At 38.7% G+C, this 25584-nt stretch overlaps 1 protein-coding gene across 3 annotated transcripts in view; it reads right to left on the bottom strand.

The window, feature by feature from the left end:
- The window catches only part of KLHL32 (kelch like family member 32), a 253306-nt gene that overhangs the window by 70489 nt on the left and 157233 nt on the right, over positions 1–25584 (bottom strand). The window lies entirely within an intron of this gene.

Genomic DNA, 25584 nt, shown 5'->3' with positions numbered 1-25584 from the left:
CCTGAGACCACGAGGTATACTTGGGAAAGAATCCATAGGACACTAGTAGAATGATTCAGAAACGAAGAGCACTTCCCCCCCTCCCCCCGTCCCCTTTGGTAGGTCTAATCAGTCAGGAAACAAGAGAAGAAAAAGAATGACTATAACCCATCCCTTTTATTTTTATTTCTCAATGAGTTTTCATCTTGGAAACATTTGTTGTCTGCACATATAAGATACTGGCCATTTGTTAGACTCATTATCACGGAGCAGGATATGGAAGAGATTATCTTTGTATTATGGACACAATCATGAAATGTAATCTTAACCTTTTTGTTTAGGTCTAGATCTCTTTTAAGAAAGAAAAGAGTAAGAACTCTGGGCTACAGACATATAAAATTTCTTCAAACTAAAGAAAGTATACAAAGTCATAGCTAATAAAATTGTACAATAATTAAGAAAATACCATTAAAAACCAATTCATGTTATAGAACATGTGACATAGTTTAATTAATGTGACTTAATATTTAAGTTTGGCAAATTTTCCTACATACCAACACGAAATATATCTAATATCTCCAGGCAACACATTTGATACAAATTATTCTTAGCAGCACCTATATTAAGCTAGATCTCCTAGATAATATAAATGTGGGTGTGGATGAATTAACATGAAAAAGTAAAGTAATAAATTAGAATATTAAGTAATTGTGTTGTGTTTTATTTATGACCAATGAAATGGGGATTCTGGCTCCCCTTTTCAGCTAATATGTATCACTGAGGAAAAAAGTCTACAGAGAGGGTAAAGGAAATGTAGTGCTCTTGGACCATTACTCCTAGGCAAACATGAGCTGGGTTTTCAACTGGATGGATAGGATCATGAAACTCTCTGAAGCGCTAGATGATTTCATTTGAGAGTTTCATAGAGTTCCTGTATTCATTTTGACAAATGGCTCCAAAAGGCAAGGCATATTTGGGGCTTTTCTTTTTAGCTTTCTGAAGAAGAGAATATAGGAAATGAAGTCACTTCTAATATATACTAAATTGCATCTCTTGATGAACTACATAATGAAGAGAAATGAAAAAAGAATCCCAGATAGCCTACCACTGTCAAGGAGGCAGATAGCATGGAAGGCAGATGACTGACATTCTCTAGCTGTTTTTTAGAAGCTGGCTTTTTTTTTTTTAACCTAAATAAGATACCAACCTGATGAAAAAATGTATCTGTGTATGGTAACCATGAACAAAAATCAAAGATATTGTAGAAGAAAACCATCACTAAGCAATCACTAGGTCTGTGCCAGAAGTAGGGAGGATTCCCATAGGCAACATCCTGATTTTTTCCCCACCCTAATTTTAGAAATTTCCAGGGATGGCATTCCAATCATTTTCCTGGGAAGATAATTCAACAACTTAATAAGTGATCTTCCATTCTTTGCCCACAGAGCTTTCAAAAGTTCTCAGGGATAAAGTCACCCATTCAAGGTCATTTCTCATACACCAGGTAAAATTTTCTGAGACTTAATCTTTGATATTGCTTTTAATTTAATCAAGTAATTCCAGCTGACACTGGCTTGCTCTGTAACAGATTTCTCAGCATCCTTACATCCTAATATTTCTGCAACTTTCATATGGATACTGTAGGAAACTGCACGAGTGAAACACTAGATAAATATCCATGTCTCCAGAGCCTCTTTTTAGAGCACAGTGCTGCCCATTTAATTATTTTTCTGTTTCCTCCTACATCAGTTCTTCCTAGGTCATAATCAATCTTCTAATCCATCCCTTAACACTCTCCAGTTTATTTTTTATTTTTCTAGCAATAGGTGTCGCTTACTGCATGAAAAGTACACACAGCCACAACTAGGTTCTGCCTTTAAGAAAATCTCTAACAAATCAAACTGGCAGTGGAACAATGACCCCTGTGATCTATGACTGATTAATTTCTGACTTTCTGTCTACTACTAGGCCTATATCACATGTATCATGAGGTTTTCCATGTTCAATTTCTCAATACTATGCATTATAGAATGCTTTATGCACAAACATTTAGTTTGTATTTTCTGGGATAATTTTTATCTTATTTCTTGCCAATATTTCTAATTTCTCACCGACTTCATATAATTTGCACAATTTTATCATTCTAAATATTATCAGATTATGCAAATCATTTGCAGTTATTGGGTTTATCTTTTCTCCAAATCATAGGTAAATATGATTTACAATTAAGTGTTCTGACACCAACCTCAAAGCAACCTCAGCTAGAATTAGTGTGAATTATAGATTTAAATCCAGTGCTTCCCAAACCTAGCATGCACACAAATTAACTGAGGTTTCTGGTCAAGACACAGCTTCTGATTCAATAAGTGGGGAAAAGAGAATAGGGAGTTTGCATCGCTAACCATCTGAAGGTGATGCATACACTGCTGGTCCACAGACCACACTGAGTCAGGAGGTTCCAGACAGATTCCCATTCATGAAAAAGTAAAGAGTTACCTTTACTACCTTCTGAGACTAAATTGAATCTTGTTTCAAAATTAACGTGGCTTAAATCAAATGAAGTCTAAGTTGGATGTTTTAGCAAAAATATAGGACACTTATAGTTTAGTATTAAAGGTAAAACAATATATTCCCTATATGGTAAGATATGGGGAAGGATCTTACTATGGGTAAAAAAAGCATATTTTGAGACCTTGCTTCTCTAAGGTCTATAAATCAGCAGCTGATTCTGACAGCATACAGTGAGTCACGTAAACACTCTGCAGTTTTGCCTTCACAATAATAAATAAAGGTTAAAGGTTACAACAACAAGGATGGAGCTAGAGTATATTGTACTAAGCAAAATAAGACAGAAAAAGACAAACACTGCATGATTTAACTCTTATTTGGAATTTCAGAAACAAAAGACCAAAGGGGAAAGAAAAGAGGGAGAGAAAAAGACAAACCAAAAAAAAAAACAAAACAAAACTCTTAACTATCAGAACAAACTCCGGGTTACCAGAGGGGAGGTGGGGGGTTGGGGAAATAGGGGATAGGACTGAGGAACGCATTTGTTGTGATAAACTCTAGGTGATCTGATCCGTGGCAGTGGTGAATCACTACATTGTATGCCTGAAACTAACATTACACTGTATGTTAACTAACTGGAATTTAAATAAATACAAAAAAAGAGTAACTGTATTCTGTTTTTACTTCCGTAAAAATGTAAAAGAGAAAAACCACTGAAAGCATGGATAACTGTTCTTTATCCAAATAATTAAGAAATGGCAAAGAAATTTCAGAACAATGAACTACCTCAAAATCACTTCTACACCATGGACCTCACAGAGCCATGCTGAATTAAGGGCAAGGTGGTTGAAGAAATCCTGGGACCCATTTAAGGGGTTTGGAAAATGCAGTAAGCAGAAGGCAGATTCATCACTGGAGCATCACAGAACCTAAAGACAGAGCTCGCTTTGTAGTGTATTCTGGGGCTTATGTTTGAAAACATAAGGGAACCGGTGTTTTTTAATCACCCTACATTGAGAAAGCACAAATCAGGGAAGGCTGAAATCCTCTTCTATCTTACTTATTCTAGCATACTGATATCCCCATCGCTCTAAACTGTAGCATATTTTAATTGGGAGAAAAATGGAGCAATTAGCAAAAGTCTTATCTCCCCCCCCCCTTTTTTTTTTTTTGGTGACAAAGGCAGCAAGATTGGGAAAAAAAATGAAAGATTCCATCTGGGAAGGCACACAAAGAGTACCATTAGGCAAAATGTTTCTGAAACCATGTTAAACACAAAATAGTATCATCTCTAAAGACTACAGGAGGGTTGCCCAGGTGGCTCAGTCGGGTAAGTGTCCAACTTCGGCTCAGGTCATGATCTCACCATTTGGGAGTTTGAGCCCCACATTGGGCTCTGTGCTGACAGCTCAGAGCCTGGAGCCTGGTGTTCTGTCTCTCTTTCTCTCAAGAATAAATTAACATAAAAAATTTTTTAAAAACAAGACTTCAGGAGATCTCCCAAGCACTTTGCCTGACCAGTGGAGCTCATCTTACCCTGATGGAGAATTGTTCCTTCCTACAAGAAGCATCTGCCACAGCTTGTTCCAGCTTCAACTCACCTCATCCTCAGATCCTTGATAAGAGTGCCCTCACACAGTGGGCTATACATATTTGTTAAAGGGAAAAGTATTTACCGGGCGCCTGAGAGGCTCAGTCAATTGAGCATCTGACTTTGGCTCACCTCATGACCTCAGGGTTCATGGGTTCAAGGCCCATGTCAGGCTTGTGCTGCTTTAGAGTGTGTCTTCCTCTCTCTGCTCCTTGCCCACTCACACCCTGTCTCTCTCTTTCTCAAAAGTAAATAAACATTTTTTTAAAAATTTAAAAGGGGAAAATTATTTACAACTGTTCTCTCACTATTTTTCATACTCTTCTTGAACAAATAATATCAAATCTTGTATATAATTATCTACCTATCATAAGTTTTGGTTTCCTATTATCTCATCTTCATGGCTTTCCTCTAAAGTCCTTATAAGCTTTCCAAACGTCACACAGCAGCATGCAGTGTACTAAACATATATATATGACCCTTGTTTTACTCCTTCACATGACTGGTGCCGACCACCTCTATTTGAGATTCTTGGCAATGCAATGTCCATCATAGTCTTACAAGCCCTCAAATAAATAAAATTTATGGCAAGAAAAAAACTTTAGTGTCCCCTTGGTATTTGGTTCAAGCTTCTCAATTTTACAAACAGAAATCAAATCTCTAGACAAGTTATCTCTCTTACCTCAAGTCCTACAACTAATTAGTAGAAAAGCTGGAACTAAAACACCAGCTTTTTAGACTCTTAAGAATAGAGAACAAACTGAGGGTTGCTGGAGGGGAAAGTGGGTTGGGGAGATGGGTGAACTGGGTGATGGACATTAAGGACAGCATTTGAGATGAGCACTGGTGATGACTGTATGGAAGTCATGAATCACTAAATTATACACCTGAAACTAATATTACACTGTAGTGTTAACTAACTGGAATTTATATAAAAACCTGTAACTGCAAAAGTAAGTTAATTAAAATTAAAGCTGAAAAAAACCTAAAGGAAAAACAAACCCAGTTTTTAAATTATACAACTGTTTTTCTATTGTATCACATCATCATTCTTTTTCTTTTTTTTTTTTAAATAATTTTTATTTACTTTTGAGAGAGCACAAGCAGGGGAGGGGCACAGAGATGGGGGCAGAGCATCCAAAGCAGGCTCTGCACTGATAGCAACAAGGCCAATGTGGGGCTTGAACTCACGATCCATGAGATCATAACCTGAGCTGAAGTCATACAGTCAACTGACTGAGCCACCCAGGTGCCCCCATCGTTATTTTTCCATCAGTAATTATTTTAAGACTGAATGCAGGCAGATGTAATTAAGACCAAGCATAACTTCTATATTCAGAGTTTAATTAAAAACAAAGTATTTTTAAGTATGTTTTGCTTGAAGATAGGTGGACAATAGTTTTCAATAAGTCTCATTTATGGATTACTTCAATAAAAAGCATATATTTAATCCTTTTAAAAATGCTTCTAATGCTTTTAAAGAGTGTGTAACTGAAGAAAAAGTATTTAAGGTAAAAGCCATCCTTTAAGTCTTGAATTTTTGTTTTACCTTTAAGGAGTATATATTTTAATTCTAGTTCATTTCTTGTTAACTAAACCTGGCTCAAAAATTTATGGAAAAGACAATCCTTTCTTTTAGTTTTCTCAGTATATCCCCACTGATTACCATTCTATGGAGTACAATATATGATATATATTCCTTAATATAATAGTATATAATCTTAAATTTGACAAATTTTACTCTAATTCAAAAATATAGTTTACTCATGTATTTCAGAAATATATCAATTATATGAACAAACATTACATTCCTAGTATTACAAATCCTCAGACTGTCATCCACATTCCTTTATTGTTCATGCTCAAACACACTCAGACAGACACTGCTGTTTTGAAATCTACAATTCCTAATCCTTTCAAAGCAGCAGCTGTTTTGAAGTCTAACTCTTGCTTCTATACGTATGTCTTTATGTATGTGTACTACCCAACGTGACCCCAAAGACATATCAAAACAATTACAGATCTCACATTCACAGATTTCGTGGAAGAACGGTGAATTATAAAGTCATCCCAAGTCCAAGAACACACATCAATGCACTCTTCCATACAAGTTCTTTGTGTCTTGCAAATTTATATAAAAATGCCCTTTACAGAGGCAGTTCTCATCAGATGAGAGATCAAATTTTTTTAATCAATGCTAACTAAAGATAAAGCCCTACCACATTGTTCAAAAGCACTATTTCTTTGTCCTGATTCACAAAATTTCACTGAAAAGGATGTCCTTATCACAGCACTATCAGCCAGAGCTGAGTCTGATATTTTTGCCCACAGCCTTATTCTTCTCCCTCGGCCAGGGGCACCTGTAATTATTCTCCTATTTAAAACTTTGTTGCAGACAGCTTTGCTGAAGGGGCAAACTGAGCCCTCCCTCTTGCAGAAGCCCACGCTGTGAAGGCACAAGTGTCTGTATCCTTGCCAGTCCTGTCATCCCGCTGAGATAAGCCAGGACACCAGTCTCCCCTCAGTGCCCTAGAGGCAGCATCAATTCCACACTTCTGCAAATTCAGAAAGGGACAAAGGCAGGGCACAGGAGAAAATCAACAACCAACGGACATTCCTGAACCTCCAAAAAGAGCTGGCATGTTAAAGAGAGTTTGGTCACAAGGGGTGGGAAGCCATGGAAACATCTCTTAATACACTGAGTGACAATGCATGGACAGTCTTCCTTTCTAAACAGAGTATCAAGCAAGCTCTCCATCTTCCAACCCATCTCCTCACAGGGATGGTGCATGACTATTACTCATTACATTAGAGAACAGTATTTTACACATTTCACAATGACTTAAATCCTAATAAATATAAACATAAAACTTTAGCAAAATACGTTCCTAATAATACATACAATTTCTTTAGATCATAGTTGTGGACAGTTCCCCTAGAATGAGCGAGCAGGTGTTGGGACTTGCCTTGTTAAACTACAAGAAGCTGACCACATGAACATGAGTCATGTGGAGTCCCGATAGGGACATCTTAAACCAGAGTAATGACTCCCATAGAGAGGAGAGTTCATGTTAATAAATACATGTGCCAAATTTTGTGGCCATATTCTCTTCTTTGAGACCAAATGAAAAATTTCTGCTCAAAAAGACAACATTGCCATAAAATCCTAAAGCACCAGAAACTAGGGACACAGAGTCAGGGCATTTTCCTCTACCAGAACAATGAAAATGTTACCATGGAGGAATATTAAAAATTATAACAGTGCTCACTCGAGTGCTATAATTAAAACTGTGTCAACATTTTGCTTGTAAAACAGATTTTTCAAGGGAGATTGCACATTAACCATTATAGCTGACTACAGACATATAAAACACATAGGCGATTTTTTCCTCTAAGAAATATATTTCAATAGAATCAAATCTGATGAGGCACAAGGTTCATATATTGTCAGAAAAAAAGACCTGACATATTTTAAAAAGAATATTCAGCTTAGCAGATATGACAATAACACATATTCTTTCATTGTTCATTTAAAACTTTATGAAGTTGGAAACTAAAAAATGCTCTTATTTTCATCTTCAGGATAAAACGTATGCCTAGTAATACTCTGGTTTCTCTTCAAGTTGTATAAATTTTTTGTCTTTTACTAAGGATTTCCATAAAGAAGAACAGTTATAAGTTTTTTATAGGATTTTAAAAAATATATATAATGTATAGAGCTTACTTTCCAATGGTTTAGAAAAAGCTCTCTCTTTCTCTCCCCCATCCCTCCCTCTTTCCCTCCTGTATTTTCTCTCTTGATATGTATCTATAGAGATCTAGATATTTATAAAGTGAGAGAGAGAGAGAGACAGAAGCTGAACATATGATAAAGCAAGTGAAGTAATTGGTTTAAGAAATTGGCAAATCATATGGGTATTCTCTGTGCTATTCTTACTCTTGTAACTTTTAAGTTTGAAATTATTTTGAAATAAAAAAATTGAAATAGCAAAAGAAAATTGTGCCTGATAATCATCTTAATATATATATAAATATATAATAACATATATGATATATATACATAAATATATAATAATATATATATATACACATATATATAGTTAGTTACATGCCACAGAGCATCAAAAGCAAGATCCCTTGAGACCAAGGGGTGTTCTGGATACTTAAGAGGGCAAACAAAAAGTGACCTGAATTGTCCTTTGGTTCAGTCTTACAACACAAGAGGATATTTCGAAAGGATTTGATAAGCATTGTATATCAAAATGAAGAGAAAATAAACACAGAAAAAAGATGACGTTAGTATCCCGTGATGCCCTTTCCACCTGTGAGAACTGGCCACCAGTTTGAGCTGACCTTTGAAAACTTAATAGAAAGAACAGTACAAGTATGGCCGACACTGCACCCGTCATTTGGCTTCTCATTTGTAAAATAAGTGAGCTGATGAGGGAGTCTCTTCTACCTCTAGGATGTACGTCACTGTCACCTACAGATCCACTAAAAATCGTATATTAAAGTAGAATCTTCCAAGCTTCCTATAGGTGGGAGAAGCGACCAAAATTAATCACTAGGCCTGGTATTCATGTCCCAGATTTTCACAGTACATAGTTTTTACAAATCTCTTTTCAGAAAAACAAAGTGATTTTTTTTTGGTCTATAATTCTGTACTCACCAGAAATATATGCATGTTTATGTGCACATGCAATCAGTCACATCATGGTCTTTTTCTCCCTGGGTACAACTTTGTTCAGAGCATATTATGCCACTTAACAGTTACTGTCTCTTATAAAAACAAAATAATCACAGCCAAAGAACACACATTTCAGTTTTTAAGACAACTGCTTCAAGATACTATTTATTTAAAATCTCAAAAGGAGATTTTATATATCAAGGCAAACATTCTGCAAACTAATCACATAAATTTTTGCCGCAGGACTGTCTTGAAATATACAAAGCTTTTCAGATGGGAAAAATACCCAAGGACAATCAAGACAACCGCAATCACCCGTACCCATGATGCTGCAGGGAAAATGGAACCCACCCCTGATCTCCTCCTGTGCTAGCAAAATACGAAAACAACTAGAAACAACTTCTTCTACTTGCCTTCCAATGATCTGATAATGGTCTCTGAGCCAAAAAGTAATACTCATTCACCTAATCCTTGATGACATCAGAATATTACTTAAAGCTGGACTGATCACAATAAAATAAGTAAAATCTTAGTATCATATACATATGACATCCTTCTGAATATCAAAGAGACTCTGCGTGTTTTCAGTGAGATATTAAGCTCATGTTGTTAGAACAACACTGGAAAGTGACAGAAAACCAACCTGGTCAACAGAATAAAATCCTGCTATATCCCATTGGTATAGGACTAGAATGACCCTACATGGGTCACAGTATTTTGTATTATTTCCTGGTTACTATCTGCAATGAAGATGGATTATCAGGGCAAAGCCCGCTGAAGTGGCCAGGAAAACTTGAGGCTTTCTTCTACCATTAACTGGTATGCATCCACAGAGGTGAATGTGACACAGTAAAGAAGGAGGCAGGCCTTTATGTTAAAGATCTGTTTCTGCAACCTAACTTATTTGGGCATTTCTGAAAAACACTAGCATACTGAGGCTCAGCTTCAGCATCTGTAAAACAAGAATGATATTAGTTATACCACAGGGGTCTACAGAGGACTGAAAGAGAAGACATAGGATGGTGCTTGGCAAACTACAATATTTAGGCCATACACAGACTTAATATGATGGCAAGATGCCACCGCGAGATGGAGCTAATCCTCAATTCAGTTATTCTTTTGAACTCATCATAAAGGCACCCCATTCAGGCTGTTTTTATAGAACACAGTACTGTGCAATATTGGTATAAATTTTGAGAAATTGCTGTAATTCATAAGAAACCTGCTACACAGTACTCAATACTTCACACGTTGTAAAGGAAGAATAAAAGCATGACATTTAATCTGTTGCAGATTATAAACTAGCCCTTACGATGAGCCTGTTTTCACAGAAATGGGTCCAGTCATTCTAACTCAGTAATTTAAGGTCTGGGAGTTTGTTAAATCCTAAATCAGAGAAGAATGAATGCATGAATGAATGAAAGAAAAGAGAGCTATAGACATAAACCATATTGTTTTTGTGTAATACAAGGCATATATCCACTTTCTTCACTTGGCTCGAATCTCTCATTAAAAATATTTGAATTCATGTCTATAAGTCCCCTCAAATCTCAACTCAGTTTACTGGGTGGCAAGGAAAAATATATATAAACTAAGTTATCTGGCTTGAGATAACTAAAATAATGATTGATTGTCTGAGTTTATTACTTTTCTTCTTGTTTTGTTGCTCTGAGGCAAACGATAGAACCATAAATCTTTTCTTTTATATTTTTAATTCACCCATTCCTCAATTTCTTTTTGAGTGTCCATTACATGCCAGGAACTTACTTAGTGAGAAAGAGGATTCTAATTAGTAAACAAATGCACATTCTTATGTGCTGTTCACTTCCATGCTCTATTAGGACCATAAAACTCAAGGCTTAGTCTTGATCTCAAATGTCTTAACTTATCCCTGTAAAATATACTCATAGAATATTGGAATTAGGGGAAGAAAAATCCCACAAATTTAGAGTTCTTCAAATTCTGTCTATTGTAAGCAGATTTTCAGACACATGCAAAAACCGTTTTTTAATGCTGCCATTTCCCTCATGGGTGTTTTAAATATTGCTGGTACACTTATATGAATTTTATGGTCTAAAAAAAAGCTGTTTAATTTGTAAACATGCCCTGGAGCATCCTGAGAGCATCAAGACTTTGAATATTTCTTTATGAACTGATTCAATAATAATGAACCAATAGCAGGTTCACTGGCACACATACTCCCTGTCTGAAATTAAACCTTTAATGACCAAAAGGACCTCACAGGCTCAAGCAGCTGCCCCAGGTCACTGATGCAGACAGAGATAGTCAAATCCCTCAAACAACCGTTACTATGATGAATTTAGATGTCTAGGGAGTGTCTAAGCTGCATTCAGGTTCTAATGTTGGCAGCCTCCAATTAAAAAGAAAATAATCCTCAATGGTTACTTTAAACACTAATTTAGAGCTATGGAGCACAGTGATTGAAGTGGGGAGCCCCTTAAATGAAATTTATGACTAAATACCATTGGGGGCCAGACTCTACTATTAAGGGACGGAGCTGGTGGACTGGCGAGCCAGAGCCTACATTCTCAGGGAGCTGCAGAGAATACACATGAAGGCGATGCCCACCACTGAACACCACTATGTGGATTTCAGTTTGGCTACGGTTTCAGTAGAATCTTGGGGCACCTGGGTGGCTCAGTCAGTGAAGTGTCCAACTCTTGATTTCGGCTTAGGTCGTGATCTCACAATTCATGGGCTTAAGCTCTGTGTTGGGCTCTGTGCTGAAGGTGGAGATCCTGCTTGGGATTCTCTCTCTCTCTCTCTCTCTCTCTTTTCCCCTCCCTTTGTGTGCTCTCTAAATAAATAAATAAAGTTTAAAATAAATAATAGGATCTTTCACATTGCAGTCTCTAACTTCATTTTATCATAGCATAAATAACTGGGGAACAGTGAATCCTCTGTTCACACCTTGCAACAACTCTAATTATACAAGTAATATGTTTGTCAATGAAGATACATTCTTCAGCACAATTATCACACATTCTTTGGCTCGGGGAAGTAGCTTAGAGAACCAACGTATAATGCTCATGTAGGGAGGAGGGATATGTGGAAAACAAGCGCAATGAGGGAGACCCGGGTGCTTGACAATCTCAGAAGACTTGTGCAGGAAGAGGCGACTGCAGCGGATGAAGGAATGAGTATGAAGTAGCAGCTGTTACAGAGGCTACACGAGAGAAAGATCTGTTTCAGCCCCAGTGCCTGGCACCCTACAGGAAACTTGTGTTTGCTGAATGAGAGCCAGTGGGAATTGAGAGGTGGCAACCTGGAGAAATCACAGATCTGACATATCCTTATAAGATTAAGGAATCAGGAGTTTAAAGAACAACGGGAATTTTGAAGACAAAGTTGGAAGAATTGAAGAGGAAAGAGAAAGTGCATCCAATGCCCAGCCTGGGAAGCAGAAGACATGCCAGTGCAGGCCAGGAGGCACTCTGCAAGACCTTCTCAGGGGTCATCAGGGCTGGGGGGGTACAGGGTTGGTTAACGGAGCCAATGTGAGAGCACAACAGTGGGCATGTGCTGGAGGGTGTATGAGGATACAGGAAAAGCAGGCTGTTTGGGACATTAGCTTTCCATGATTAGGTATAAAGGGTACAACAGATTAGGGAACAAAGGAACCCAGTCAGGCTTAAACCAAAAACAACTTGAAATAATGAGCTATACTTCCTTTAAGAAGAAACAGTCTTTGCTTGAGTCCCATGAGTTTGTAAACATAGTGAATCTATAAAATAAAATCACTCATTGTCACAGATGCCATATATTAATAACAAAATTCAGCCCCATATGACTTTTTTAAATACAAAAACTCTTGATTGATTTGAAATTTCTCCCCCAATTACCTTTTATCTCCCTATTACTTAAACAAAACAAGACAAAACTCATTGATAATTTTACTAAGCAGCCCTGAGGGCTCTTTTATCCATGCTGTCCAAGAGCTAATCAGCACTAATCACTTGTGGTCTAGTGTGGCAAAGAATCTGGTAAGACCACATGCATTTGAATGTATTATATATATATGTACATATATATATAACCTCAATTCTATTTTCATTTCTTTTTAAATACACATTTTAAATAGCACTATTGCTTAAATAAGGGTTGTATTAAGACAATAATGGAATTCAATGACCTAATTTATTTTTGGAGCCTCTTCAGGTGAGACTGAATTATCAAATAATGGCTCTCTTTATATTCAAAAATGAATAGCTTACTTAAAAAAACAAGAAATAAATAATGTGAAAACAGAATACTTGAAGTAAAATTATAATCATTATGATGCTGTCACCTTAACACTATAGACTTAATTGTTTTCCAGTTGACTTGACATGTGAGAAAAATGTCCAAGGCTAGGTAGAAATATGCCGCTGAACATTCACTGGGGGAAAGAAACGGAAGACAACATAAATGAAAAAGCAGAACAATGAGGCTCACTCTCAGGTGTCTAATCCAGGAGACCACCATGCGCAGCCCGGAGACTGAAATAAAGGTTTTTCTTTATTCTTTCTTTTCTTTTATTCTTTTTTTAAAGGTATGCATCAAAGAGGATTGTAAACACCACATTCTGTAAACACCAGCATTATTAGGTGTCCGCCTGGTTTTTTCTTTACCCAATGCTTGAAATGGCAAGATAAGGTGCTGAATTGATACAAATGGATATTTGCAACTTCTAATAACCTTCTTACTACAGGAGACAAATTTCTATCTCCCTGCCTCCAGCTCCCCAAGAAGGAGGGAAAAGGAGTAAGATGCTGCACTTGGAAACAGGAATCCAACAAACTGCTGTGAGACACGCTAGCGAGGGAAGTGTCAGGAGAGTGGGGCCATCACTTCCATACACGTGCCCCCTCCGAAATTTACGGAGCTTGCTGGTCTGCTGCTGAGTGTAAGAAAAAGTGTGGAGCTACCCTGTGAGCTCTTGCCGCGGTAGCCAACTGGCCGAAGTACCCCCATCGTTCACACTTCCCCACTGCACAATCGGAATGGAAACATTTGCTCTATTGGAAGGCAGTGATAAGGATGGATTTTTAAAGTTTCCATTTTTAAGTGGAAATGAAAGAAAAATGCTCTTCTAGATGTGTTTTGCCTTTGAGCTCCATTTGAAAAAAGAAAAAAAAAGGCAGAGAAAGCTGCTGTGAAGGTCACCGAGTGAAAGAACTTCCTCAGGGCACAGAATAAATTAAATCCCAAGGAAAAAATAAAATGTGATTTCCAGAGTGTGAGGCACAAACTCCAAATGACAATGATTGACAGCCAAACTATATCCGTGCAATATCCAGGACTGCACGTTCTCATTTACCTCAGTGTAGCCAGCAAGCGCCCATTAAACATCCGTCTGATGCCCAAATTAACCTTCTTGGCAAACTGAAAGAGGCACAAACTATCATAATCAACCTTTCATTATCACAGCAGCCTCTAGTTAAAGGGTCAGAATAATTGTGCCATCAGAGCCTTGATTGTTTTCAATCAACAGACGGCTGGAGTGACAGCTCGGTGATGGAGGGGTCTGATGAAACCGCACCAGGCCTAATCAGAGCAGATGAAAGGAAGGCATGATTGGTGCAAATGAACAGTCGTGCCTCTCCTTTTCATTTACAATCTGAAATTACTCTTAAATTTGTGGGGTTTTTTTTCCTCCCTTATGAGCACCACTGAAAGAATGTTTGACTTATTATGAGTTCTGACAGTGCAGAGTTATAAAACACAGGTAGGGTTATCAGCTGAGGCTTTAAGTGGGTATTCAGCATAATTCTAACAAATTCACTCTTGAAAAGCACAAAATGACTAAAAAGCTTCCAATGACCTAACCTCTCAGCGCTGTTTGATTAACAGACCCATTTATTCCTCTGGCATTCTAAATGATGAGAAGACAAAAATGAGGGCAGAAATACCCTGTAAATGTTTTCTCTCAACCCACTGCTCTCTGGTACTGGTTCCTCGGCCCCAAACCCTACTGTCCTCGAAGAACACTACATGAAGGGCTCAAAACAACTCATCCATCAGAGGAGATGGGTCAAGGAGAGGTTATTTGGGTTGAGAACATGAAGATATCCTGGGAACTCCTAGAGTAGGAGAGGGACTGGAACACACCAACCCCAATGCTGATATCAAAAAGGGTATATGGGGAAAAGGAATAAGAAATTCTGTGACAGGCTAGGCTAAAACTTGGCATAACAGCGATTTGGGGAAAGCTGAAACAACACAAAACTGCTTCTATATAGCACTTACTATTAACAAACTACAGACATCCTTTAAAAATTTAGTGATGAATGGAATACCACTTGGAGTAGCAAAAATAAGCACCTAACATCTATTTCCTTCTTGAATCTCGAGACCAACCAGCCAATTCTGAGAGTATTCTGATTCAGGACGGTACTGCAACAAAGGAAAGTCTTCTGGCTACAAACACTAATATGCACCTAATTTCCAAGTGTGTGTCTCCCTGCAACTATGTGCACAGCGTGAACTCTACCTTCATGTGTGTAAGAGACAGGGGACAGGGTGGCTTCAGAACAGTTTTTAACCTCTCAACTCAAAAGGTTTTTAAATTTTTTTAAGATTTATTCATTTTTCAGAGACAGAGACAGAGAGAGAGAGAGCGTGAGTTGGGGAGAGGCAGAGAGAGAAGGAGACACAGAATCTGAAGCAAGCTCTGAGTTGCCAGCACAAAGCCCAATGCGGGGCTCGAACTCACAAACTAAACTGTGCGTTCATGACTTGAGCAGAAGTCGGAGCAGCTTACCCGGCTGAGCCAACCAACTCAAAATGGGTGCCCTCAATGCAAAATTTTTACATAAAACCTAAAACACTTTGTTAGATTGTGAGTTGGAAGGATGACATATTTAACAAAGTAAAAAGAAGAGTTATTAAACACAGCTTGAGATTTTCCATGCAATATTTAGCAAAATGTATTTCCTCATATCTATACATCTTTTATGGGTCAACTGGTCACCACAAATGCACCTAGAATGTACAAAATTCCCATGGTTCTACTTATATGAAATACATTCCAAGCAGGATACTGCTGTCATAGGACTTTCTGCAGCACCTTATAGTGTCTGGTTTTGTTTCTGTTTTTGTTTTTGAAGTGAGCTCCACACCCAGCAGGGAGCACCACGTGGAGCTTAAACTCACAACCCTGAGATCAAGACCTGAGCTGAGATCAAGAGTTAGATACTTAACCAACTGAGCCACCTAGATGCCCCTTAGAGTTCCTGTTTTGATTGCTATTTAGGAGACAATTCTCAAAGGAAGATATCTGGCAACAAGTTCAATCACAAGTACTTTCCGAGTCCATCCTTGCTCTCCTGCCACTTTCTCAAGTGCCCATACTCTGCAGTGGTCACTTTACTTCCTGTGCACAGGCACCTCCGGCAAGCTTTACCAAGGACAAACCCTCCGCCACCTCCTGAGGGATTAGTTCTTCTCCCAGAGTGGTACTGGCTTTTTAAGGCATGACTTCCTCTGCTTGGCCTAAGAGGAGTGACTCTGGGACACTGAACTCATGTGGGGTTGAAACAGGATTTCCTAGCTGGTCCACAGAGCATGGAGACAAAAAGCAGGCCAACCTGGGTGAGTGCCTGTTCTAACCCCCACAACCCAAGAAGTGTGGAATTGATCATTCTAATGCACCACACAGTCCCTCTACAGGGCCTAAACTGTGCATGGAGCGAGAAAAGCAGAAAGATTCTTCAAGGGATCTGGCAAACCTGATAAATCAACTCCTTTGTTTATTATTTACCCTTTATGTTGGGCTTCACACAAAAGAGTATATACTCCCAGAAGTAGGCAGAATAAGAAATCGCTCACAGTCCTCAGCAGGTCCTGTGTCATTCTCACAGCCAGAGAGGGATGCCTAAAGTGTATTTGCCTCTTAACGAAGTGCCATCCTTTCTGGATGGAGAGGTTTAGTTTTACTTTCAGCTGTGAGTAATTTCCCATTGTGATTGGCTGACTTATAGTCAATTTAGTATAATTAATGCCAAATTACATTGTAATTCACATAGAATTACAAATTAAAAGCTATATTAAGAGCAAATGAATTAATCAAAATTAATGATATTATGCTCACTTGTTTTAAAGTGTTAATAAGATAGGTCCTTCTAAAACGTTTCAACTTCAGAGCATCATCCATCACTCCTTCAATTACCTGACTTCCTTGTGTGGTCAGAGGAGGCATGTGGGCATTTCTCATCAACAAGAACACACACAAAGAAGATGCATGCACTCAACCTCCAACGTGCAGGGCTCTCCCTGGCTTCTGTTCTTGAAGCACCAGTAAGATCCATGTCACTTACTGACACTGACTTGTAGACAGAGTAGGGCAATGAATGTCAAGAATTTTTTTTTTATATCTATCTCTAGAATTTATCAAGGAACTTGTTTTTCCTAAGAGGATTTTTCTTCCTGGTTATGTTTTGTCTACCAGGACATCAAAGCTGGCTTGCATTCCCACAATAACTTGCCATGCTAGGCAATGAAGAAGTGGTCAAAGGATTCGAACCTCAACCTGGAGAATGCATTACTCTGTATTGTGGGCACAAAAGCAGTCTAAGAATTATCTTTATCTATGAATGCTACTGGCGATTATGATCTATTCTAGAATGGCCATCTTTCTCTTCCAGATGTGACACATTGAAGTGTCATTTTTACTTGAAGCAAAAGTTCTAGAGACAGGGGCAGAAGAAGCAGTGGGTAAGGGTGTGAGTATTCAACAATTAACGTCAAGGAGGCTACATCTCTTTTAAATGAAAATAATTCTGAACCAATGAGCCACTCCAAGGCTAACTCTAGATCCTGTCCCCTAGAATGCCCAGAACAGGAAATCTCTATGGCCTCCATGGCTCAGTGAGGATTTCCATAGAAATAGTCTGGGAGGCAGGTTATGAGGCACAGACTCATGTCTTCTGGAATGAGAGTAGCATTTATCAATTCCAATGAATTATTTTTTTCTTCTTTTCTCTCAACCCCATATTCAGGTCATCACTGTCAATTTCTGTGACACCAATTTCTAAATTTTCAATATGTTGTAAATAAAAGAAAGAAATAATGATTAATCACGTCCATTCATTCCATCCAATTTCTAACAGCCTGCAGATTTCCCACCACACAGTCCATGCAGCTGCAGCAAATACAGTCGTGCTTCAGGTTCTCTTTCAAACTGATTTAAATCCCTGGATTGGATTTTAAGTTTATTTATTTATTTTGAGAGAGACAGAGACAGCATGACTGGGAGAGGGGGAGGGAGGGGGAGAGAGAGAGAGAGAGAGAGAGAGAGAGAGAAACTCCCAAGCAGACCCCACGCCCTGTACAGAACTGGACACGGGGCTCAATTTCACAACCCTGAGATCATGGCCTGAGCCAAAATCCAGAGTCGGATGCCTCCCAGGTGCCCTCCTTGATTGGATTTCAAAGTGGTCTCCCTTATGGGCCTTCTCTTTATGCATCATATGTCATTGCCTGTGCCTTGAAGGAATGAAGGAATGCAAGGTGGTCCCTTGCCTCTGCCAGAATAGTCTACTCACTTCTCCCCATCAAACCATCTAGAGCCCCAATCTTCCAGGCTCTGATAAAGAAAGGCCCTCAGCAACATGTTCTTGCCCTGCTGTTACTGGAGTCATTTTTGCAACTTCCCACATAACCATACAATAGATAAAAATAAAAATTGGTAATTTATTAGGAAATATATATTGCCGGATTACTTATTATAAATTAATATAATCTCTTTGATTTAGGAGAAGACACATCATGTGCTTTGAGTTTCTGTTTTCTTAGAGATTTGGTATATTTTGAGAGAATGCAGTGAGACCTATGTTGAACCTACACTGTGAAGTGAGTCAAACACTTACCCTCTGCGAGCTTCTGTTTCCTCACTTCTTAAAATTTGGATCATATTTGCCTTATCAACCTTAACAGGCTGATGAGAGACTCAAATGAGATTATGTAGGTAAAAATCATTTTAAAATGAAAGCTCTCCAGGATTGCAAAGAGTTATTATTGTTGCTATTATTGTTAATGAACTTCTGTGCCTAGCCTCAGGGTTTCCAACTCATATATAGCTTATAGTTGGGTTTTATTTTTAAATCCCTGATAACCCAGGTAGCAGCAATATTACTGCAGGCCACCAAAGCAGAAGTAATATTCTCCAGCCATCTTTTTCCTTCTCACAGCAGCCACAACAAAGTATCAGTCTGGAAACAACATGAATCACAGCGAAAATTAGAAGCAGGGAACATAAATATGTCATATCTCATAAATCACCTTGTTGTTCTGTTGTGCTCATTTTAAAAAAAAAAAAGAGGAAAAAAACCCGATTAACTCATGGGAACAGCGACACATGAATACAAGTTAGGTCTCCTGTAATTTCTGATAATCACTGCCCCTCACAGCTACTTGACAATGCACCACTCTAGTGCCGAGGATTAGCTGAAGCAAAGTCCCTCTGAAATGAATGTGTCATGCATCTTGCAAAGGCACACAGCCCAGACAAACAAGAGTAAGGCCACCAGTCAGGCTCCTCCGGGATGCATCCTCACAGAGGAGTTAGCTGCACATCCATCAGGACGAATGACTAAACATACACTCTGGCGGCTTCCAGCACCAAGCCCGGAAATAGCAGCATTGCTGTGTCCAGCCGGGTGCCCTCAGAGGATGAAATCTCCACCGGGCACAGCACTATTTGGGAAGTGAAGGAGCCACAGTTTACTCTTCTAACATCTATAAGAGGGAAGTGGAGATATCCTCCTTACATTTGTGGAAAAGACTGTATGTGGCTGGGAGGGAATGCCAGATGTTTCAGGAAGCAGATCGGGAAATGGTACACATTTGGTTAGTTAAGGAATGGGAGGTGAAAAAATAAAATGAGACACCATGAAGATGCCCAGAAAGTACCTCTCTGAAAAAAAAATAGTAATGACATATGTATATATGAAACTGAATTGAGGAAGGGTGGGAATATAATGAATGACTGCAGTTTTGTTTGGGGATGAAAGTTTTTCAGCCACAGCATTTTATTCCACTTCTAGTAACCAAAGTCCAAGTGTTAAAAATGAGAAATGCTATTCACAGAATTTTCTGATTAAATGACCACCCACAGTCTGATTTCTTGGAGGCCTGGACTACACTACATGGACCGACAAAGGTTTGCAAAGCTGTTTAGCAGTTATGTCCGATGAACACGAGTTAACAATGAATAAATCCATGAAAGCAGGGCCATGTCAGCCTACCACCACCACTGCCCAGAACCCATCACGTAGCAGACAAAAGTAGTACTCAGTAGCGCATGGTCAGGCAGGGTAGGCGCTAAACAAGTATTTGAAATAAATGACGGAATGAATGAAATCCATGCCGTGGAGCATGGAGTCAGAACTAACCACATGACACAGACATGGAGGCAGATCGGCTTGGACATTATCCTTTTGGTCTGTGGGCAGCACAACGGAAAACAGGAATGGTCAAGCCCTCCCAAATTTCTCTGAAAGTCACAGGATAAATTTGATGCACCTCTGGGTCAATCACTCCCAAGTATTTTTGAGCTTCTATTTATAATTTATTTTCTTTCATTTTTAGTGTTTGTTTATTTTTGAGACAGAGACTGACAGAGTGGGAACAGGGGAAGGGCAGAGAGAGAGGGAGATACAGAAGCTGAAGCAGGCTCTAGGCTCCAAGCTGTAAGCACAGAGTCCGAACGCAGGGCTTGAACTCACAGACCATGAGATCATGATCTGAGCTGAAGTCAGATGCTTAATTGACTGAGTTACCCAGAAACCCCTATTTTATGAATTTAGAAGCCATGGACCAAATTAGGAAGAGTACAAGAATTAGAAGACATGAATTTGATTTCTAGCCTTGTTACCTCAGGGTTTTCCATTTGTACCACACGACAGCAAAGCAATGATAAGTGCAGAGGCATGCTTGAGCTGCGATATGATATTCAAATATGAAGCATTATGGTAATATTGTTTAACATATAGTAATGTTTGACATCCTTGCTTCTCCCTGGCCAGAAGTACGTTTGGGTCAATTTATATTATACGAGGTAAAAGAGGAAAGCTGTGTACATCGCTAGTGTCCTCTATTTTCTAATCATAAAGGGACAGTTGCTTTTTGTTTGGGCTCACCTTCTGGGACTCCTTTTAAATCAAACTGTAAGCGGGTGATTTTGTGATGTAGATAAAAGCCCGGGAGGGGCTTGTCAAACAAACAAACACTGCATCTGAGGTTGCTGACTAAACACTATGTGACTCACGTCCCTAGAGATAGAAAGTAAATGTGTTATTAACAGTATGACTTATGGGAGCAAATTTCAAAAAAAAAGTACAATGAAAAATGCAGTTTTAAAAGGCCAAGCTCATTTTGCATACCAATTTTCCTAGAATAAATCCAGCCTCGTGTAGGAATAGTAGTGGTATGTGTTCTTATCCATTCAATACATTTTAACATGAAAACTGTACACTATTGTTTTTATTTATTATTTATAAAGAGCAAGAGACCAGTGTTTAAGGCAAACACAACAGGCATAGCCCCGGCCTCTGAAGACACACAGTCAAAGACAAATGTAAACACGACCACCCCAACCCCAGACTAGGTGACTTGCCCTCTTGCCATACTGAAACGGAACACAGCCAGGATAAAGGAGACTGTCCTTTCGAAGTTCTGATCCTCTTTGATGTCAGTTATGTAACCATGAATTCTGGTCAACATACAAAAAGGAGGCACCCTCAACCCAAGGTTAATAAAGAAAGAGAGCATTTATGTATGTACTATCCTTACAAAATAGTAAGTCTTCTTCACTAAAAGTAGGAATCAGTTAATAAATTAATAATTGAAGGAAATTCAAAGTTCTCCACATTTAGAGTTAAAACTAAACAAAATCTAATGCAATAATTGAATATTTCTAGAAAGCTTTTTACCCCAGGATCTACTTCTTTTTTTCAATGTTTATTTTGAGAGAGAGAGAGAATGAGCAGGGGAGGGGCAGAGTGTGGAAGAGAGAAAATCTCAAGCAGGCTCCATTCTGTCAGTGCAGAACCCAATGTGGGGCGTGATCTCATAACCACGGGTTCATGACCTGAGCCAAAATCAAGAGTCAGATGCTTAATCAGCTGAGCCACCCAGACACCCCACCCCAGGATCTACTTCTAACAGTGTATCAACCATATAATAGGTGCTCAAGACACATTAATTTGTATTTTCACAAACTATCTTTATCATTTAAAAATATCTGTCCTGTTTCTGCTATTTCAGAGATGAAATAATAATCCAGAGAGCTGAAATAATGGTTTAAAATCATAAGGATCCCTCCCGTTTGGGGTGAGACATGGGAGATGAAAACCAAGTTAGCAAACCTGTACTCTGCCTAACATTCCAGCACGCTTTTAGGCACTTCATAGGTGCTCAATAAATACTGATGGATGGAGAACCACACCTTCACCATGTGCTAGCAAATGTAGGAATTTACAGCATATGCAGGCTTTTTTCTGTAAATTGTACTCCTGTAGAAAGTAATCTCTGGGACCTCATTCTGGTAAAAGAGAATCTGAGGTTAAAAAAAAAAAGGCAGAGAATGCATTTTCCTCAGAAGAAAACAGATTAGCCAGCACTTCCTATGAAAATGAAAACAGACCCAATATGTGGGAGTGGTATGGAAGTTTTTCATTATTTCACTCAAGTTTTATAGCAGGAGCCCGGGCTCAGCAGTTTGAAACTGTATGTTGAATATAACAGGAAAAATTTAACAAGACCCTTCTGAAACCAAGTCCTATGTTAGAGCTAAAACCCAAAAGCCAAACAAAATTGGTGGAGATTTGCCAGGTCACGAACGTGCGTGACCTCATACCCCACGTTTCCTCTCAGCTGATTTGCTCATTTTTAGTCTCCTGTTTCTTTGAACCCTATAACCAATTTGGTGTCTTTCGTCTGGAACCTAGAAATCACTGGCCTTGAAACATCAGACCAAATTGTTAAGCTGAATTGAACTGAATTTTTTTTAAAAGCATTTTTCTGAGGGGCCTTCTCTGCCCTTATACACTAAAGTGCGTATATGGTACAAGTCTCTATGTTAAGCTATGAATATAAAGAGAAGTTACATAACAGGCCGAGTAGTTTCCAGCCAAAAAGGGAGGAAAAAATTGTCTATGGGGGGGTGGAGAAGCCCTCTGTGAGAGAAGAGACTTAAAGTTTAAAAAGGTCAGATGGAAAAAAGAGAGCAGATATAAGGCATAATCTTGGGGGGTTTACAGGTTTCCAGCCCCACAGAATGGTTATTACAGCCTGCAGCGCATTTTATCAGGAAAGGAAGTGGGTAAGGACAGCAGGAGAAAGTAAAAAAGGGTTTGTTCAATGAGAATAATTTGAAGGTTCTTATGATGTCTTCAGAGACAGAGGCATGAAGTTTGGTGAATAATGAAAATTAGACCTTTCACCAAAAAAAGGGGTATGTCCCAGACTATATTATTGATGAATAGTGGAAGAACCACATGTGTAAATGTGTGTGTGTGTGTGTGTGTGTGTGTGTGTGTGTGCGAGTGTGTGTTTACTGGGTTCTCACAGAGGTTACTAGTTGCACAAATTAATCAAAGAGCACAACCCCTCCATCCGCTTTTCCATTACCTGTCCTACTTTGTGTCAATTTCCTTCCTCCTCCCCCTCACCCATTGCTTCACTGTTCTTCTTTAAGACATGGGATGGGGATTTGTCAAAGTCAATGAGCACTTTATTACAGTGAGAACGTTCCGTAATGAACAATTCAGCAATTTAATGAGATTCTGTAGATCTGTCTCCAGCCTGTCCATCAAGATTCACTTCTATAAAGCACCCTGACACTAATCCTCTGGCATACCCAATCTTCACCCTGGGCTGAATATTAGATTCTTCCATGGTATACTGCATTACTAGTATAACCTCAGCAAAAATGATGAACTTAACTATACTTAAAGCAATATAGCTGGTCTGATTCAATTTTTCTCTATTGAGTTGAGTATGAGGGAATTACTTATTTACTAAGATAAAGCAAAAACAGTTTCTTATTGCCTGCTGAACACCTAAATTGATCATATTTATGTGAGTCTTTTAATTCTTTCTTGAGGACCAGGTATAAAAGATATTGCCTGCAGCACAAAGCAGTTTTTAAAATTCTACATGATAATATTAGTAACCTTTCGAGAAGCAATTATGACAACCCTTAAGTGAACAGTATGGAATTTTTTCGGATACTCAGACATCTGCACATTACCACTCTGGCATTCCCTTCGACCATGCCATGAAAAGAGACAGAAGTCACAAGGATGATTGGCTCTGATCTCAATTCAGTTAGAAATAATTAAATGCAGAATTCATTCCTAGTCTTCCCTTTTTCCCTTTGGGAAGTTTAGAAAAATTTGGCAACCCCCACTTTGAATTGACCAGAAAATTTTGATGATTTGTATTTATGGGGGAGAACCACAGATATAAAAATTCATACCAAAAATTCATCCTCACCAACTTTTGGCCTCTACCTGAACAAACATTAGCATAAATACCTAAGAAGAAGAAAAAAAATATGGCTTATGTGTTTCCCTTATATCTTCTTTGTCAAGACCATAGAATACTGCAGAGACAAGGGCAGGTGCCTGCAGACTTGGATTCGTAGGCTGGCTCTACTCTATAACCCTGACTCCCCATGTTGCTATCCTTCAACCTGTTTGATGATAAGTCACTGAGTTTGTAAAGAGTCTGGGTCCTAGAAGGCCCTCAGTACCCCACAGCTCTTATTACCCTCACTGGTGGAGCAACAGTAAAAAGGAAGTTGCTGATTAATATACTATAAAGAAAGAAATAAAGGAGAAAGACATCAGGAAAATTATCAGTCAGTTGAGTCACATGCTGGATAATTAACAGCTTCCTCTGACCCTGTTTTGGCCAGAGTTGGAGTTCTCTTGGAATGTCATTTGCTAAGATACCAGGAATTTACTGTGCTGTCAGCTAATAGAAGACTTCATATTTTTCCTCATATTCTGTGTGTAAATTGCTTTCAAATCATCATGAAATCTTGAAGGTACGCTGCCCCAGAAGTAGCTAGATGGCTAGCCAGTGTTCAGAGAGTGGTAGACAATGTTAAATGAAGGGGGTAAGATGAGCTCTGACTATTTCCCAAAGACACCATATAGATTCTCAAGTAAAGTCAGTGGGGAGGAGTAGAAAGGGATTTAAATTGAATAATCAATTTGAAAATACAAAACATCCTCCCATCCCCTAGACAGAGGATATTTGAAAACAATGCTATGTCAAGTGGAAAGGCAGGGCTTAGGAAAATAGCAATGAATGCAGAATGAACTAAGGAGGGAGGTTTTTCCACTGTAGTGCAAGAACTTCATTTCATTTAAGGTCCCAGCAGCTCTCTGCTGCAACACAGAAATGTTTCTGAATTGTTTACATGAAAGCCCAGAATCTATTCTGATTTCATTGGTCTTAAATATACATGAATAGCACCTGACAATCTATTTTTCTCATGCTCACTATAAGAAACTATTTTTATCAGGAGAAAAAAATTCTTGACTCTTTCTGACGTAACTCCCCCCTTAAGGTTTAGGGAACCCCCAGCAAGGGTCTAAGGAACCATAGCCATGATTCCTTGAGTTAAGCTGAGCAGAGGCCAAGGCCTGGGGATCTAAAGGACTGGTGTTCTCCAATCACTTGCCCATCATGACTGCTAAGACTTTGGCTCGGAGGAGAACCAAACAATTATCATTGTTCCTCAACTGCTCAGTGTTGAACAATTCCATGCCTTCTCCCTGCAAAAAGAAGGCCCGTGCAGAGCGCC

This window comes from Suricata suricatta, chromosome 7, assembly GCF_006229205.1.
Source record: "Suricata suricatta isolate VVHF042 chromosome 7, meerkat_22Aug2017_6uvM2_HiC, whole genome shotgun sequence".
Classification (NCBI taxonomy): Eukaryota; Metazoa; Chordata; class Mammalia; order Carnivora; family Herpestidae; genus Suricata; species Suricata suricatta.
The sequence above is the reverse complement of the archived record's forward strand: the minus strand, read 5'-3'. Positions and strand labels throughout refer to the sequence as shown.